Genomic DNA, 12,588 nt, shown 5'->3' on the forward strand with positions numbered 1-12,588 from the left:
CTTGTCTCCCTCTTGTGGCCTCCTGGAGGCAACTAGCTGTGCAAAAAAAAGACAGCCTGGCGGCCGGCTGTTGCAGTGTTGCCCTCTCAGGCAACACTGAGTGACTGACTGAGCCTCACCGTCTTATATAAAGTTCAGACGGAACTTTGCACGTGTCATAGTGGAGCCCTCAGGATTCCAGAGCCAGCTTTCTGACATCATAATGGGGCCTCAGAGATAAAAGCCTGGGCCCAGGCAGTGTTGGTCAGTGCTGCTCAGCAGGCAGCACTGGACTGGACTGGATTACAGCTGATACAAGGTGTGAAGGAACAAGGGGTGGCTGTGGGCATGCACTTGCTGCCGCTGCCAGTGTTTATCTGCATGGCAGCAGGGCATTTGGGCGTTGCCAGGAAGGCGTTTTTATGTAGATTCCTCCTCTTTCAGCACTGCATTGTGGTGCAAGCAAAAGAAGCAAATCCTGTCTGGCTTCCTCTCCGGCCTTTATTCACCTCCCGTGTAGCTGTGAGTGTGTGAGCCTGCAGGGCCCCATGGAATTGCCTAGAAGTAGGCTGAATCGCTGCAAGGGCTGAACAGCAGTATCGGGCGGCTCGGGCCCGTTCGGGTTATCGCTTCTCGGCCTTTTGGCTAAGATCAAGTGTAGTATCTGTTCTTATCAGTTTAATATCTGATACGTCCCCTATCTGGGGACCATATATTAAATGGATTTTTAGAACAGGGAGATGGAAATAGAGCTTGCTCTGTCCACTCCACGCATTGACCTGGTATTGCAGTATTTCCAGGACCGGTGCACCCTTTCCTTATGTGTTGACTAAAAGCAGATTCCAAAAGTGTTTTTTGTCTTTGCTATTGTTTCTGTCTTTCTGAAGGGATCTCCCCTTTTAATCCCATTATTTCAACACCTGTTGGACAATGCATGAGTGATAATGAGCTCATTGATTAAATGCAATTAATGAATAGATTGCCACCTCTTGTTGTGTGTCGTCTGTGTTTCTGTGTTTCCGGCATTTCACATTGGAACACCTCATTCACCTTCCTTGTCTTCTCTCCGCCCTCCCTTTTAGGTAAGTTAAAGAGCTGCACCTGAGCCAGCCACTGATTGATTGATTGATTGATTGATTGATTGATTGATTGATTGATTGATGCAGCACAACAGTCAAATAGTGGAGTGGAGTAGGGGAACAGCAAACAGCCAATAAAGCAGCCCGCCCGCTCGCCTGCCCGCCACAATGGACCTACCTGTGTACACTAGATGGATGTGATGGAATGTACTGTCGTCCCTACATTTCAAGAAGAAGTAAGAATTGCAGTTGCAACAAAGCCTTGCTTGCCTACAAAGAGAGCAGCAATTTGGATTTGTTACTATGTTACCTAGAAGAATAACAAACTGTGCAAGGATGGAGGTTGTAGGAGCAAGGAGAAGTTGTCTGTAAAGTTGGTGGATGCCTATTTTCCATTTTGCAGTCCCTTGTCTCCCTCTTGTGGCCTCCTGGAGGCAACTAGCTGTGCAAAAAAAAGACAGCCTGGCGGCCGGCTGTTGCAGTGTTGCCCTCTCAGGCAACACTGAGTGACTGACTGAGCCTCACCATCTTATATAAAGTTCAGACGGAACTTTGCACGTGTCATAGTGGAGCCCTCAGGATTCCAGAGCCAGCTTTCTGACATCATAATGGGGCCTCAGAGATAAAAGCCTGGGCCCAGGCAGTGTTGGTCAGTGCTGCTCAGCAGGCAGCACTGGACTGGACTGGATTACAGCTGATACAAGGTGTGAAGGAACAAGGGGTGGCTGTGGGCATGCACTTGCTGCCGCTGCCAGTGTTTATCTGCATGGCAGCAGGGCATTTGGGCGTTGCCAGGAAGGCGTTTTTATGTAGATTCCTCCTCTTTCAGCACTGCATTGTGGTGCAAGCAAAAGAAGCAAATCCTGTCTGGCTTCCTCTCCGGCCTTTATTCACCTCCCGTGTAGCTGTGAGTGTGTGAGCCTGCAGGGCCCCATGGAATTGCCTAGAAGTAGGCTGAATCGCTGCAAGGGCTGAACAGCAGTATCGGGCAGGCTCGGGCAACGCGCGGCCCGTTCGGGTTATCGCTTCTCGGCCTTTTGGCTAAGATCAAGTGTAGTATCTGTTCTTATCAGTTTAATATCTGATACGTCCCCTATCTGGGGACCATATATTAAATGGATTTTTAGAACAGGGAGATGGAAATAGAGCTTGCTCTGTCCACTCCACGCATTGACCTGGTATTGCAGTATTTCCAGGACCGGTGCACCCTTTCCTTATGTGTTGACTAAAAGCAGATTCCAAAAGTGTTTTTTGTCTTTGCTATTGTTTCTGTCTTTCTGAAGGGATCTCCCCTTTTAATCCCATTATTTCAACACCTGTTGGACAATGCATGAGTGATAATGAGCTCATTGATTAAATGCAATTAATGAATAGATTGCCACCTCTTGTTGTGTGTCGTCTGTGTTTCTGTGTTTCCGGCATTTCACATTGGAACACCTCATTCACCTTCCTTGTCTTCTCTCCGCCCTCCCTTTTAGGTAAGTTAAAGAGCTGCACCTGAGCCAGCCACTGATTGATTGATTGATTGATTGATTGATTGATTGATTGATTGATTGATTGATTGATTGATTGATTGATGCAGCACAACAGTCAAATAGTGGAGTGGAGTAGGGGAACAGCAAACAGCCAATAAAGCAGCCCGCCCGCTCGCCTGCCCGCCACAATGGACCTACCTGTGTACACTAGATGGATGTGATGGAATGTACTGTCGTCCCTACATTTCAAGAAGAAGTAAGAATTGCAGTTGCAACAAAGCCTTGCTTGCCTACAAAGAGAGCAGCAATTTGGATTTGTTACTATGTTACCTAGAAGAATAACAAACTGTGCAAGGATGGAGGTTGTAGGAGCAAGGAGAAGTTGTCTGTAAAGTTGGTGGATGCCTATTTTCCATTTTGCAGTCCCTTGTCTCCCTCTTGTGGCCTCCTGGAGGCAACTAGCTGTGCAAAAAAAAGACAGCCTGGCGGCCGGCTGTTGCAGTGTTGCCCTCTCAGGCAACACTGAGTGACTGACTGAGCCTCACCGTCTTATATAAAGTTCAGACGGAACTTTGCACGTGTCATAGTGGAGCCCTCAGGATTCCAGAGCCAGCTTTCTGACATCATAATGGGGCCTCAGAGATAAAAGCCTGGGCCCAGGCAGTGTTGGTCAGTGCTGCTCAGCAGGCAGCACTGGACTGGACTGGATTACAGCTGATACAAGGTGTGAAGGAACAAGGGGTGGCTGTGGGCATGCACTTGCTGCCGCTGCCAGTGTTTATCTGCATGGCAGCAGGGCATTTGGGCGTTGCCAGGAAGGCGTTTTTATGTAGATTCCTCCTCTTTCAGCACTGCATTGTGGTGCAAGCAAAAGAAGCAAATCCTGTCTGGCTTCCTCTCCGGCCTTTATTCACCTCCCGTGTAGCTGTGAGTGTGTGAGCCTGCAGGGCCCCATGGAATTGCCTAGAAGTAGGCTGAATCGCTGCAAGGGCTGAACAGCAGTATCGGGCAGGCTCGGGCAACGCGCGGCCCGTTCGGGTTATCGCTTCTCGGCCTTTTGGCTAAGATCAAGTGTAGTATCTGTTCTTATCAGTTTAATATCTGATACGTCCCCTATCTGGGGACCATATATTAAATGGATTTTTAGAACAGGGAGATGGAAATAGAGCTTGCTCTGTCCACTCCACGCATTGACCTGGTATTGCAGTATTTCCAGGACCGGTGCACCCTTTCCTTATGTGTTGACTAAAAGCAGATTCCAAAAGTGTTTTTTGTCTTTGCTATTGTTTCTGTCTTTCTGAAGGGATCTCCCCTTTTAATCCCATTATTTCAACACCTGTTGGACAATGCATGAGTGATAATGAGCTCATTGATTAAATGCAATTAATGAATAGATTGCCACCTCTTGTTGTGTGTCGTCTGTGTTTCTGTGTTTCCGGCATTTCACATTGGAACACCTCATTCACCTTCCTTGTCTTCTCTCCGCCCTCCCTTTTAGGTAAGTTAAAGAGCTGCACCTGAGCCAGCCACTGATTGATTGATTGATTGATTGATTGATTGATTGATTGATTGATGCAGCACAACAGTCAAATAGTGGAGTGGAGTAGGGGAACAGCAAACAGCCAATAAAGCAGCCCGCCCGCTCGCCTGCCCGCCACAATGGACCTACCTGTGTACACTAGATGGATGTGATGGAATGTACTGTCGTCCCTACATTTCAAGAAGAAGTAAGAATTGCAGTTGCAACAAAGCCTTGCTTGCCTACAAAGAGAGCAGCAATTTGGATTTGTTACTATGTTACCTAGAAGAATAACAAACTGTGCAAGGATGGAGGTTGTAGGAGCAAGGAGAAGTTGTCTGTAAAGTTGGTGGATGCCTATTTTCCATTTTGCAGTCCCTTGTCTCCCTCTTGTGGCCTCCTGGAGGCAACTAGCTGTGCAAAAAAAAGAAAGCCTGGCGGCCGGCTGTTGCAGTGTTGCCCTCTCAGGCAACACTGAGTGACTGACTGAGCCTCACCGTCTTATATAAAGTTCAGACGGAACTTTGCACGTGTCATAGTGGAGCCCTCAGGATTCCAGAGCCAGCTTTCTGACATCATAATGGGGCCTCAGAGATAAAAGCCTGGGCCCAGGCAGTGTTGGTCAGTGCTGCTCAGCAGGCAGCACTGGACTGGACTGGATTACAGCTGATACAAGGTGTGAAGGAACAAGGGGTGGCTGTGGGCATGCACTTGCTGCCGCTGCCAGTGTTTATCTGCATGGCAGCAGGGCATTTGGGCGTTGCCAGGAAGGCGTTTTTATGTAGATTCCTCCTCTTTCAGCACTGCATTGTGGTGCAAGCAAAAGAAGCAAATCCTGTCTGGCTTCCTCTCCGGCCTTTATTCACCTCCCGTGTAGCTGTGAGTGTGTGAGCCTGCAGGGCCCCATGGAATTGCCTAGAAGTAGGCTGAATCGCTGCAAGGGCTGAACAGCAGTATCGGGCAGGCTCGGGCAACGCGCGGCCCGTTCGGGTTATCGCTTCTCGGCCTTTTGGCTAAGATCAAGTGTAGTATCTGTTCTTATCAGTTTAATATCTGATACGTCCCCTATCTGGGGACCATATATTAAATGGATTTTTAGAACAGGGAGATGGAAATAGAGCTTGCTCTGTCCACTCCACGCATTGACCTGGTATTGCAGTATTTCCAGGACCGGTGCACCCTTTCCTTATGTGTTGACTAAAAGCAGATTCCAAAAGTGTTTTTTGTCTTTGCTATTGTTTCTGTCTTTCTGAAGGGATCTCCCCTTTTAATCCCATTATTTCAACACCTGTTGGACAATGCATGAGTGATAATGAGCTCATTGATTAAATGCAATTAATGAATAGATTGCCACCTCTTGTTGTGTGTCGTCTGTGTTTCTGTGTTTCCGGCATTTCACATTGGAACACCTCATTCACCTTCCTTGTCTTCTCTCCGCCCTCCCTTTTAGGTAAGTTAAAGAGCTGCACCTGAGCCAGCCACTGATTGATTGATTGATTGATTGATTGATTGATTGATTGATTGATTGATTGATTGATTGATGCAGCACAACAGTCAAATAGTGGAGTGGAGTAGGGGAACAGCAAACAGCCAATAAAGCAGCCCGCCCGCTCGCCTGCCCGCCACAATGGACCTACCTGTGTACACTAGATGGATGTGATGGAATGTACTGTCGTCCCTACATTTCAAGAAGAAGTAAGAATTGCAGTTGCAACAAAGCCTTGCTTGCCTACAAAGAGAGCAGCAATTTGGATTTGTTACTATGTTACCTAGAAGAATAACAAACTGTGCAAGGATGGAGGTTGTAGGAGCAAGGAGAAGTTGTCTGTAAAGTTGGTGGATGCCTATTTTCCATTTTGCAGTCCCTTGTCTCCCTCTTGCGGCCTCCTGGAGGCAACTAGCTGTGCAAAAAAAAGACAGCCTGGCGGCCGGCTGTTGCAGTGTTGCCCTCTCAGGCAACACTGAGTGACTGACTGAGCCTCACCGTCTTATATAAAGTTCAGACGGAACTTTGCACGTGTCATAGTGGAGCCCTCAGGATTCCAGAGCCAGCTTTCTGACATCATAATGGGGCCTCAGAGATAAAAGCCTGGGCCCAGGCAGTGTTGGTCAGTGCTGCTCAGCAGGCAGCACTGGACTGGACTGGATTACAGCTGATACAAGGTGTGAAGGAACAAGGGGTGGCTGTGGGCATGCACTTGCTGCCGCTGCCAGTGTTTATCTGCATGGCAGCAGGGCATTTGGGCGTTGCCAGGAAGGCGTTTTTATGTAGATTCCTCCTCTTTCAGCACTGCATTGTGGTGCAAGCAAAAGAAGCAAATCCTGTCTGGCTTCCTCTCCGGCCTTTATTCACCTCCCGTGTAGCTGTGAGTGTGTGAGCCTGCAGGGCCCCATGGAATTGCCTAGAAGTAGGCTGAATCGCTGCAAGGGCTGAACAGCAGTATCGGGCAGGCTCGGGCAACGCGCGGCCCGTTCGGGTTATCGCTTCTCGGCCTTTTGGCTAAGATCAAGTGTAGTATCTGTTCTTATCAGTTTAATATCTGATACGTCCCCTATCTGGGGACCATATATTAAATGGATTTTTAGAACAGGGAGATGGAAATAGAGCTTGCTCTGTCCACTCCACGCATTGACCTGGTATTGCAGTATTTCCAGGACCGGTGCACCCTTTCCTTATGTGTTGACTAAAAGCAGATTCCAAAAGTGTTTTTTGTCTTTGCTATTGTTTCTGTCTTTCTGAAGGGATCTCCCCTTTTAATCCCATTATTTCAACACCTGTTGGACAATGCATGAGTGATAATGAGCTCATTGGTTAAATGCAATTAATGAATAGATTGCCACCTCTTGTTGTGTGTCGTCTGTGTTTCTGTGTTTCCGGCATTTCACATTGGAACACCTCATTCACCTTCCTTGTCTTCTCTCCGCCCTCCCTTTTAGGTAAGTTAAAGAGCTGCACCTGAGCCAGCCACTGATTGATTGATTGATTGATTGATTGATTGATTGATTGATTGATTGATTGATTGATTGATGCAGCACAACAGTCAAATAGTGGAGTGGAGTAGGGGAACAGCAAACAGCCAATAAAGCAGCCCGCCCGCTCGCCTGCCCGCCACAATGGACCTACCTGTGTACACTAGATGGATGTGATGGAATGTACTGTCGTCCCTACATTTCAAGAAGAAGTAAGAATTGCAGTTGCAACAAAGCCTTGATTGCCTACAAAGAGAGCAGCAATTTGGATTTGTTACTATGTTACCTAGAAGAATAACAAACTGTGCAAGGATGGAGGTTGTAGGAGCAAGGAGAAGTTGTCTGTAAAGTTGGTGGATGCCTATTTTCCATTTTGCAGTCCCTTGTCTCCCTCTTGTGGCCTCCTGGAGGCAACTAGCTGTGCAAAAAAAAGACAGCCTGGCGGCCGGCTGTTGCAGTGTTGCCCTCTCAGGCAACACTGAGTGACTGACTGAGCCTCACCGTCTTATATAAAGTTCAGACGGAACTTTGCACGTGTCATAGTGGAGCCCTCAGGATTCCAGAGCCAGCTTTCTGACATCATAATGGGGCCTCAGAGATAAAAGCCTGGGCCCAGGCAGTGTTGGTCAGTGCTGCTCAGCAGGCAGCACTGGACTGGACTGGATTACAGCTGATACAAGGTGTGAAGGAACAAGGGGTGGCTGTGGGCATGCACTTGCTGCCGCTGCCAGTGTTTATCTGCATGGCAGCAGGGCATTTGGGCGTTGCCAGGAAGGCGTTTTTATGTAGATTCCTCCTCTTTCAGCACTGCATTGTGGTGCAAGCAAAAGAAGCAAATCCTGTCTGGCTTCCTCTCCGGCCTTTATTCACCTCCCGTGTAGCTGTGAGTGTGTGAGCCTGCAGGGCCCCATGGAATTGCCTAGAAGTAGGCTGAATCGCTGCAAGGGCTGAACAGCAGTATCGGGCAGGCTCGGGCAACGCGCGGCCCGTTCGGGTTATCGCTTCTCGGCCTTTTGGCTAAGATCAAGTGTAGTATCTGTTCTTATCAGTTTAATATCTGATACGTCCCCTATCTGGGGACCATATATTAAATGGATTTTTAGAACAGGGAGATGGAAATAGAGCTTGCTCTGTCCACTCCACGCATTGACCTGGTATTGCAGTATTTCCAGGACCGGTGCACCCTTTCCTTATGTGTTGACTAAAAGCAGATTCCAAAAGTGTTTTTTGTCTTTGCTATTGTTTCTGTCTTTCTGAAGGGATCTCCCCTTTTAATCCCATTATTTCAACACCTGTTGGACAATGCATGAGTGATAATGAGCTCATTGATTAAATGCAATTAATGAATAGATTGCCACCTCTTGTTGTGTGTCGTCTGTGTTTCTGTGTTTCCGGCATTTCACATTGGAACACCTCATTCACCTTCCTTGTCTTCTCTCCGCCCTCCCTTTTAGGTAAGTTAAAGAGCTGCACCTGAGCCAGCCACTGATTGATTGATTGATTGATTGATTGATTGATTGATTGATTGATTGATTGATGCAGCACAACAGTCAAATAGTGGAGTGGAGTAGGGGAACAGCAAACAGCCAATAAAGCAGCCCGCCCGCTCGCCTGCCCGCCACAATGGACCTACCTGTGTACACTAGATGGATGTGATGGAATGTACTGTCGTCCCTACATTTCAAGAAGAAGTAAGAATTGCAGTTGCAACAAAGCCTTGCTTGCCTACAAAGAGAGCAGCAATTTGGATTTGTTACTATGTTACCTAGAAGAATAACAAACTGTGCAAGGATGGAGGTTGTAGGAGCAAGGAGAAGTTGTCTGTAAAGTTGGTGGATGCCTATTTTCCATTTTTTAGTCCCTTGTCTCCCTCTTGTGGCCTCCTGGAGGCAACTAGCTGTGCAAAAAAAAGACAGCCTGGCGGCCGGCTGTTGCAGTGTTGCCCTCTCAGGCAACACTGAGTGACTGACTGAGCCTCACCGTCTTATATAAAGTTCAGACGGAACTTTGCACGTGTCATAGTGGAGCCCTCAGGATTCCAGAGCCAGCTTTCTGACATCATAATGGGGCCTCAGAGATAAAAGCCTGGGCCCAGGCAGTGTTGGTCAGTGCTGCTCAGCAGGCAGCACTGGACTGGACTGGATTACAGCTGATACAAGGTGTGAAGGAACAAGGGGTGGCTGTGGGCATGCACTTGCTGCCGCTGCCAGTGTTTATCTGCATGGCAGCAGGGCATTTGGGCGTTGCCAGGAAGGCGTTTTTATGTAGATTCCTCCTCTTTCAGCACTGCATTGTGGTGCAAGCAAAAGAAGCAAATCCTGTCTGGCTTCCTCTCCGGCCTTTATTCACCTCCCGTGTAGCTGTGAGTGTGTGAGCCTGCAGGGCCCCATGGAATTGCCTAGAAGTAGGCTGAATCGCTGCAAGGGCTGAACAGCAGTATCGGGCAGGCTCGGGCAACGCGCGGCCCGTTCGGGTTATCGCTTCTCGGCCTTTTGGCTAAGATCAAGTGTAGTATCTGTTCTTATCAGTTTAATATCTGATACGTCCCCTATCTGGGGACCATATATTAAATGGATTTTTAGAACAGGGAGATGGAAATAGAGCTTGATCTGTCCACTCCACGCATTGACCTGGTATTGCAGTATTTCCAGGACCGGTGCACCCTTTCCTTATGTGTTGACTAAAAGCAGATTCCAAAAGTGTTTTTTGTCTTTGCTATTGTTTCTGTCTTTCTGAAGGGATCTCCCCTTTTAATCCCATTATTTCAACACCTGTTGGACAATGCATGAGTGATAATGAGCTCATTGATTAAATGCAATTAATGAATAGATTGCCACCTCTTGTTGTGTGTCGTCTGTGTTTCTGTGTTTCCGGCATTTCACATTGGAACACCTCATTCACCTTCCTTGTCTTCTCTCCGCCCTCCCTTTTAGGTAAGTTAAAGAGCTGCACCTGAGCCAGCCACTGATTGATTGATTGATTGATTGATTGATTGATTGATTGATTGATGCAGCACAACAGTCAAATAGTGGAGTGGAGTAGGGGAACAGCAAACAGCCAATAAAGCAGCCCGCCCGCTCGCCTGCCCGCCACAATGGACCTACCTGTGTACACTAGATGGATGTGATGGAATGTACTGTCGTCCCTACATTTCAAGAAGAAGTAAGAATTGCAGTTGCAACAAAGCCTTGCTTGCCTACAAAGAGAGCAGCAATTTGGATTTGTTACTATGTTACATAGAAGAATAACAAACTGTGCAAGGATGGAGGTTGTAGGAGCAAGGAGAAGTTGTCTGTAAAGTTGGTGGATGCCTATTTTCCATTTTGCAGTCCCTTGTCTCCCTCTTGTGGCCTCCTGGAGGCAACTAGCTGTGCAAAAAAAAGACAGCCTGGCGGCCGGCTGTTGCAGTGTTGCCCTCTCAGGCAACACTGAGTGACTGACTGAGCCTCACCGTCTTATATAAAGTTCAGACGGAACTTTGCACGTGTCATAGTGGAGCCCTCAGGATTCCAGAGCCAGCTTTCTGACATCATAATGGGGCCTCAGAGATAAAAGCCTGGGCCCAGGCAGTGTTGGTCAGTGCTGCTCAGCAGGCAGCACTGGACTGGACTGGATTACAGCTGATACAAGGTGTGAAGGAACAAGGGGTGGCTGTGGGCATGCGCTTGCTGCCGCTGCCAGTGTTTATCTGCATGGCAGCAGGGCATTTGGGCGTTGCCAGGAAGGCGTTTTTATGTAGATTCCTCCTCTTTCAGCACTGCATTGTGGTGCAAGCAAAAGAAGCAAATCCTGTCTGGCTTCCTCTCCAGCCTTTATTCACCTCCCGTGTAGCTGTGAGTGTGTGAGCCTGCAGGGCCCCATGGAATTGCCTAGAAGTAGGCTGAATCGCTGCAAGGGCTGAACAGCAGTATCGGGCAGGCTCGGGCAACGCGCGGCCCGTTCGGGTTATCGCTTCTCGGCCTTTTGGCTAAGATCAAGTGTAGTATCTGTTCTTATCAGTTTAATATATGATACGTCCCCTATCTGGGGACCATATATTAAATGGATTTTTAGAACAGGGAGATGGAAATAGAGCTTGCTCTGTCCACTCCACGCATTGACCTGGTATTGCAGTATTTCCAGGACCGGTGCACCCTTTCCTTATGTGTTGACTAAAAGCAGATTCCAAAAGTGTTTTTTGTCTTTGCTATTGTTTCTGTCTTTCTGAAGGGATCTCCCCTTTTAATCCCATTATTTCAACACCTGTTGGACAATGCATGAGTGATAATGAGCTCATTGATTAAATGCAATTAATGAATAGATTGCCACCTCTTGTTGTGTGTCGTCTGTGTTTCTGTGTTTCCGGCATTTCACATTGGAACACCTCATTCACCTTCCTTGTCTTCTCTCCGCCCTCCCTTTTAGGTAAGTTAAAGAGCTGCACCTGAGCCAGCCACTGATTGATTGATTGATTGATTGATTGATTGATTGATTGATTGATTGATGCAGCACAACAGTCAAATAGTGGAGTGGAGTAGGGGAACAGCAAACAGCCAATAAAGCAGCCCGCCCGCTCGCCTGCCCGCCACAATGGACCTACCTGTGTACACTAGATGGATGTGATGGAATGTACTGTCGTCCCTACATTTCAAGAAGAAGTAAGAATTGCAGTTGCAACAAAGCCTTGCTTGCCTACAAAGAGAGCAGCAATTTGGATTTGTTACTATGTTACCTAGAAGAATAACAAACTGTGCAAGGCTGGAGGTTGTAGGAGCAAGGAGAAGTTGTCTGTAAAGTTGGTGGATGCCTATTTTCCATTTTGCAGTCCCTTGTCTCCCTCTTGTGGCCTCCTGGAGGCAACTAGCTGTGCAAAAAAAAGACAGCCTGGCGGCCGGCTGTTGCAGTGTTGCCCTCTCAGGCAACACTGAGTGACTGACTGAGCCTCACCGTCTTATATAAAGTTCAGACGGAACTTTGCACGTGTCATAGTGGAGCCCTCAGGATTCCAGAGCCAGCTTTCTGACATCATAATGGGGCCTCAGAGATAAAAGCCTGGGCCCAGGCAGTGTTGGTCAGTGCTGCTCAGCAGGCAGCACTGGACTGGACTGGATTACAGCTGATACAAGGTGTGAAGGAACAAGGGGTGGCTGTGGGCATGCACTTGCTGCCGCTGCCAGTGTTTATCTGCATGGCAGCAGGGCATTTGGGCGTTGCCAGGAAGGCGTTTTTATGTAGATTCCTCCTCTTTCAGCACTGCATTGTGGTGCAAGCAAAAGAAGCAAATCCTGTCTGGCTTCCTCTCCGGCCTTTATTCACCTCCCGTGTAGCTGTGAGTGTGTGAGCCTGCAGGGCCCCATGGAATTGCCTAGAAGTAGGCTGAATCGCTGCAAGGGCTGAACAGCAGTATCGGGCAGGCTCGGGCAACGCGCGGCCCGTTCGGGTTATCGCTTCTCGGCCTTTTGGCTAAGATCAAGTGTAGTATCTGTTCTTATCAGTTTAATATCTGATACGTCCCCTATCTGGGGACCATATATTAAATGGATTTTTAGAACAGGGAGATGGAAATAGAGCTTGCTCTGTCCACTCC

The 12,588-nt window shown here is 48.0% G+C and overlaps 8 non-coding genes and 1 pseudogene across 8 annotated transcripts; all 9 read left to right on the top strand.

The window, feature by feature from the left end:
• The first annotated feature begins 604 nt into the window (after window positions 1–604).
• Window positions 605–795, top strand: LOC142704513 (U2 spliceosomal RNA). The gene has a single exon (XR_012867957.1). It is a non-coding gene; the product is annotated as a U2 spliceosomal RNA (small nuclear RNA).
• Window positions 796–2,079: 1,284 nt separating this feature from the next.
• Window positions 2,080–2,270, top strand: LOC142704514 (U2 spliceosomal RNA). The gene has a single exon (XR_012867958.1). It is a non-coding gene; the product is annotated as a U2 spliceosomal RNA (small nuclear RNA).
• A 1,304-nt stretch (window positions 2,271–3,574) lies between these two features.
• Window positions 3,575–3,765, top strand: LOC142704515 (U2 spliceosomal RNA). Its single transcript, XR_012867959.1, has one exon. It is a non-coding gene; the product is annotated as a U2 spliceosomal RNA (small nuclear RNA).
• A 1,280-nt stretch (window positions 3,766–5,045) lies between these two features.
• On the top strand, window positions 5,046–5,236 carry LOC142704517 (U2 spliceosomal RNA). Its single transcript, XR_012867961.1, has one exon. It is a non-coding gene; the product is annotated as a U2 spliceosomal RNA (small nuclear RNA).
• Window positions 5,237–6,532: 1,296 nt separating this feature from the next.
• Window positions 6,533–6,723, top strand: LOC142704518 (U2 spliceosomal RNA). Its single transcript, XR_012867962.1, has one exon. It is a non-coding gene; the product is annotated as a U2 spliceosomal RNA (small nuclear RNA).
• A 1,296-nt stretch (window positions 6,724–8,019) lies between these two features.
• On the top strand, window positions 8,020–8,210 carry LOC142704519 (U2 spliceosomal RNA). The gene has a single exon (XR_012867963.1). It is a non-coding gene; the product is annotated as a U2 spliceosomal RNA (small nuclear RNA).
• A 1,288-nt stretch (window positions 8,211–9,498) lies between these two features.
• On the top strand, window positions 9,499–9,689 carry LOC142704529 (U2 spliceosomal RNA). Its single transcript, XR_012867972.1, has one exon. It is a non-coding gene; the product is annotated as a U2 spliceosomal RNA (small nuclear RNA).
• A 1,280-nt stretch (window positions 9,690–10,969) lies between these two features.
• Window positions 10,970–11,160, top strand: LOC142704530 (U2 spliceosomal RNA). Its single transcript, XR_012867973.1, has one exon. It is a non-coding gene; the product is annotated as a U2 spliceosomal RNA (small nuclear RNA).
• A 1,284-nt stretch (window positions 11,161–12,444) lies between these two features.
• On the top strand, window positions 12,445–12,588 carry LOC142704531 (U2 spliceosomal RNA; annotated as a pseudogene; the record flags this gene model as incomplete).

The sequence above is a fragment of the Rhinoderma darwinii genome, unplaced genomic scaffold (assembly GCF_050947455.1).
Source record: "Rhinoderma darwinii isolate aRhiDar2 unplaced genomic scaffold, aRhiDar2.hap1 Scaffold_3346, whole genome shotgun sequence".
In the NCBI taxonomy this organism is placed as follows: domain Eukaryota; kingdom Metazoa; phylum Chordata; class Amphibia; order Anura; family Rhinodermatidae; genus Rhinoderma; species Rhinoderma darwinii.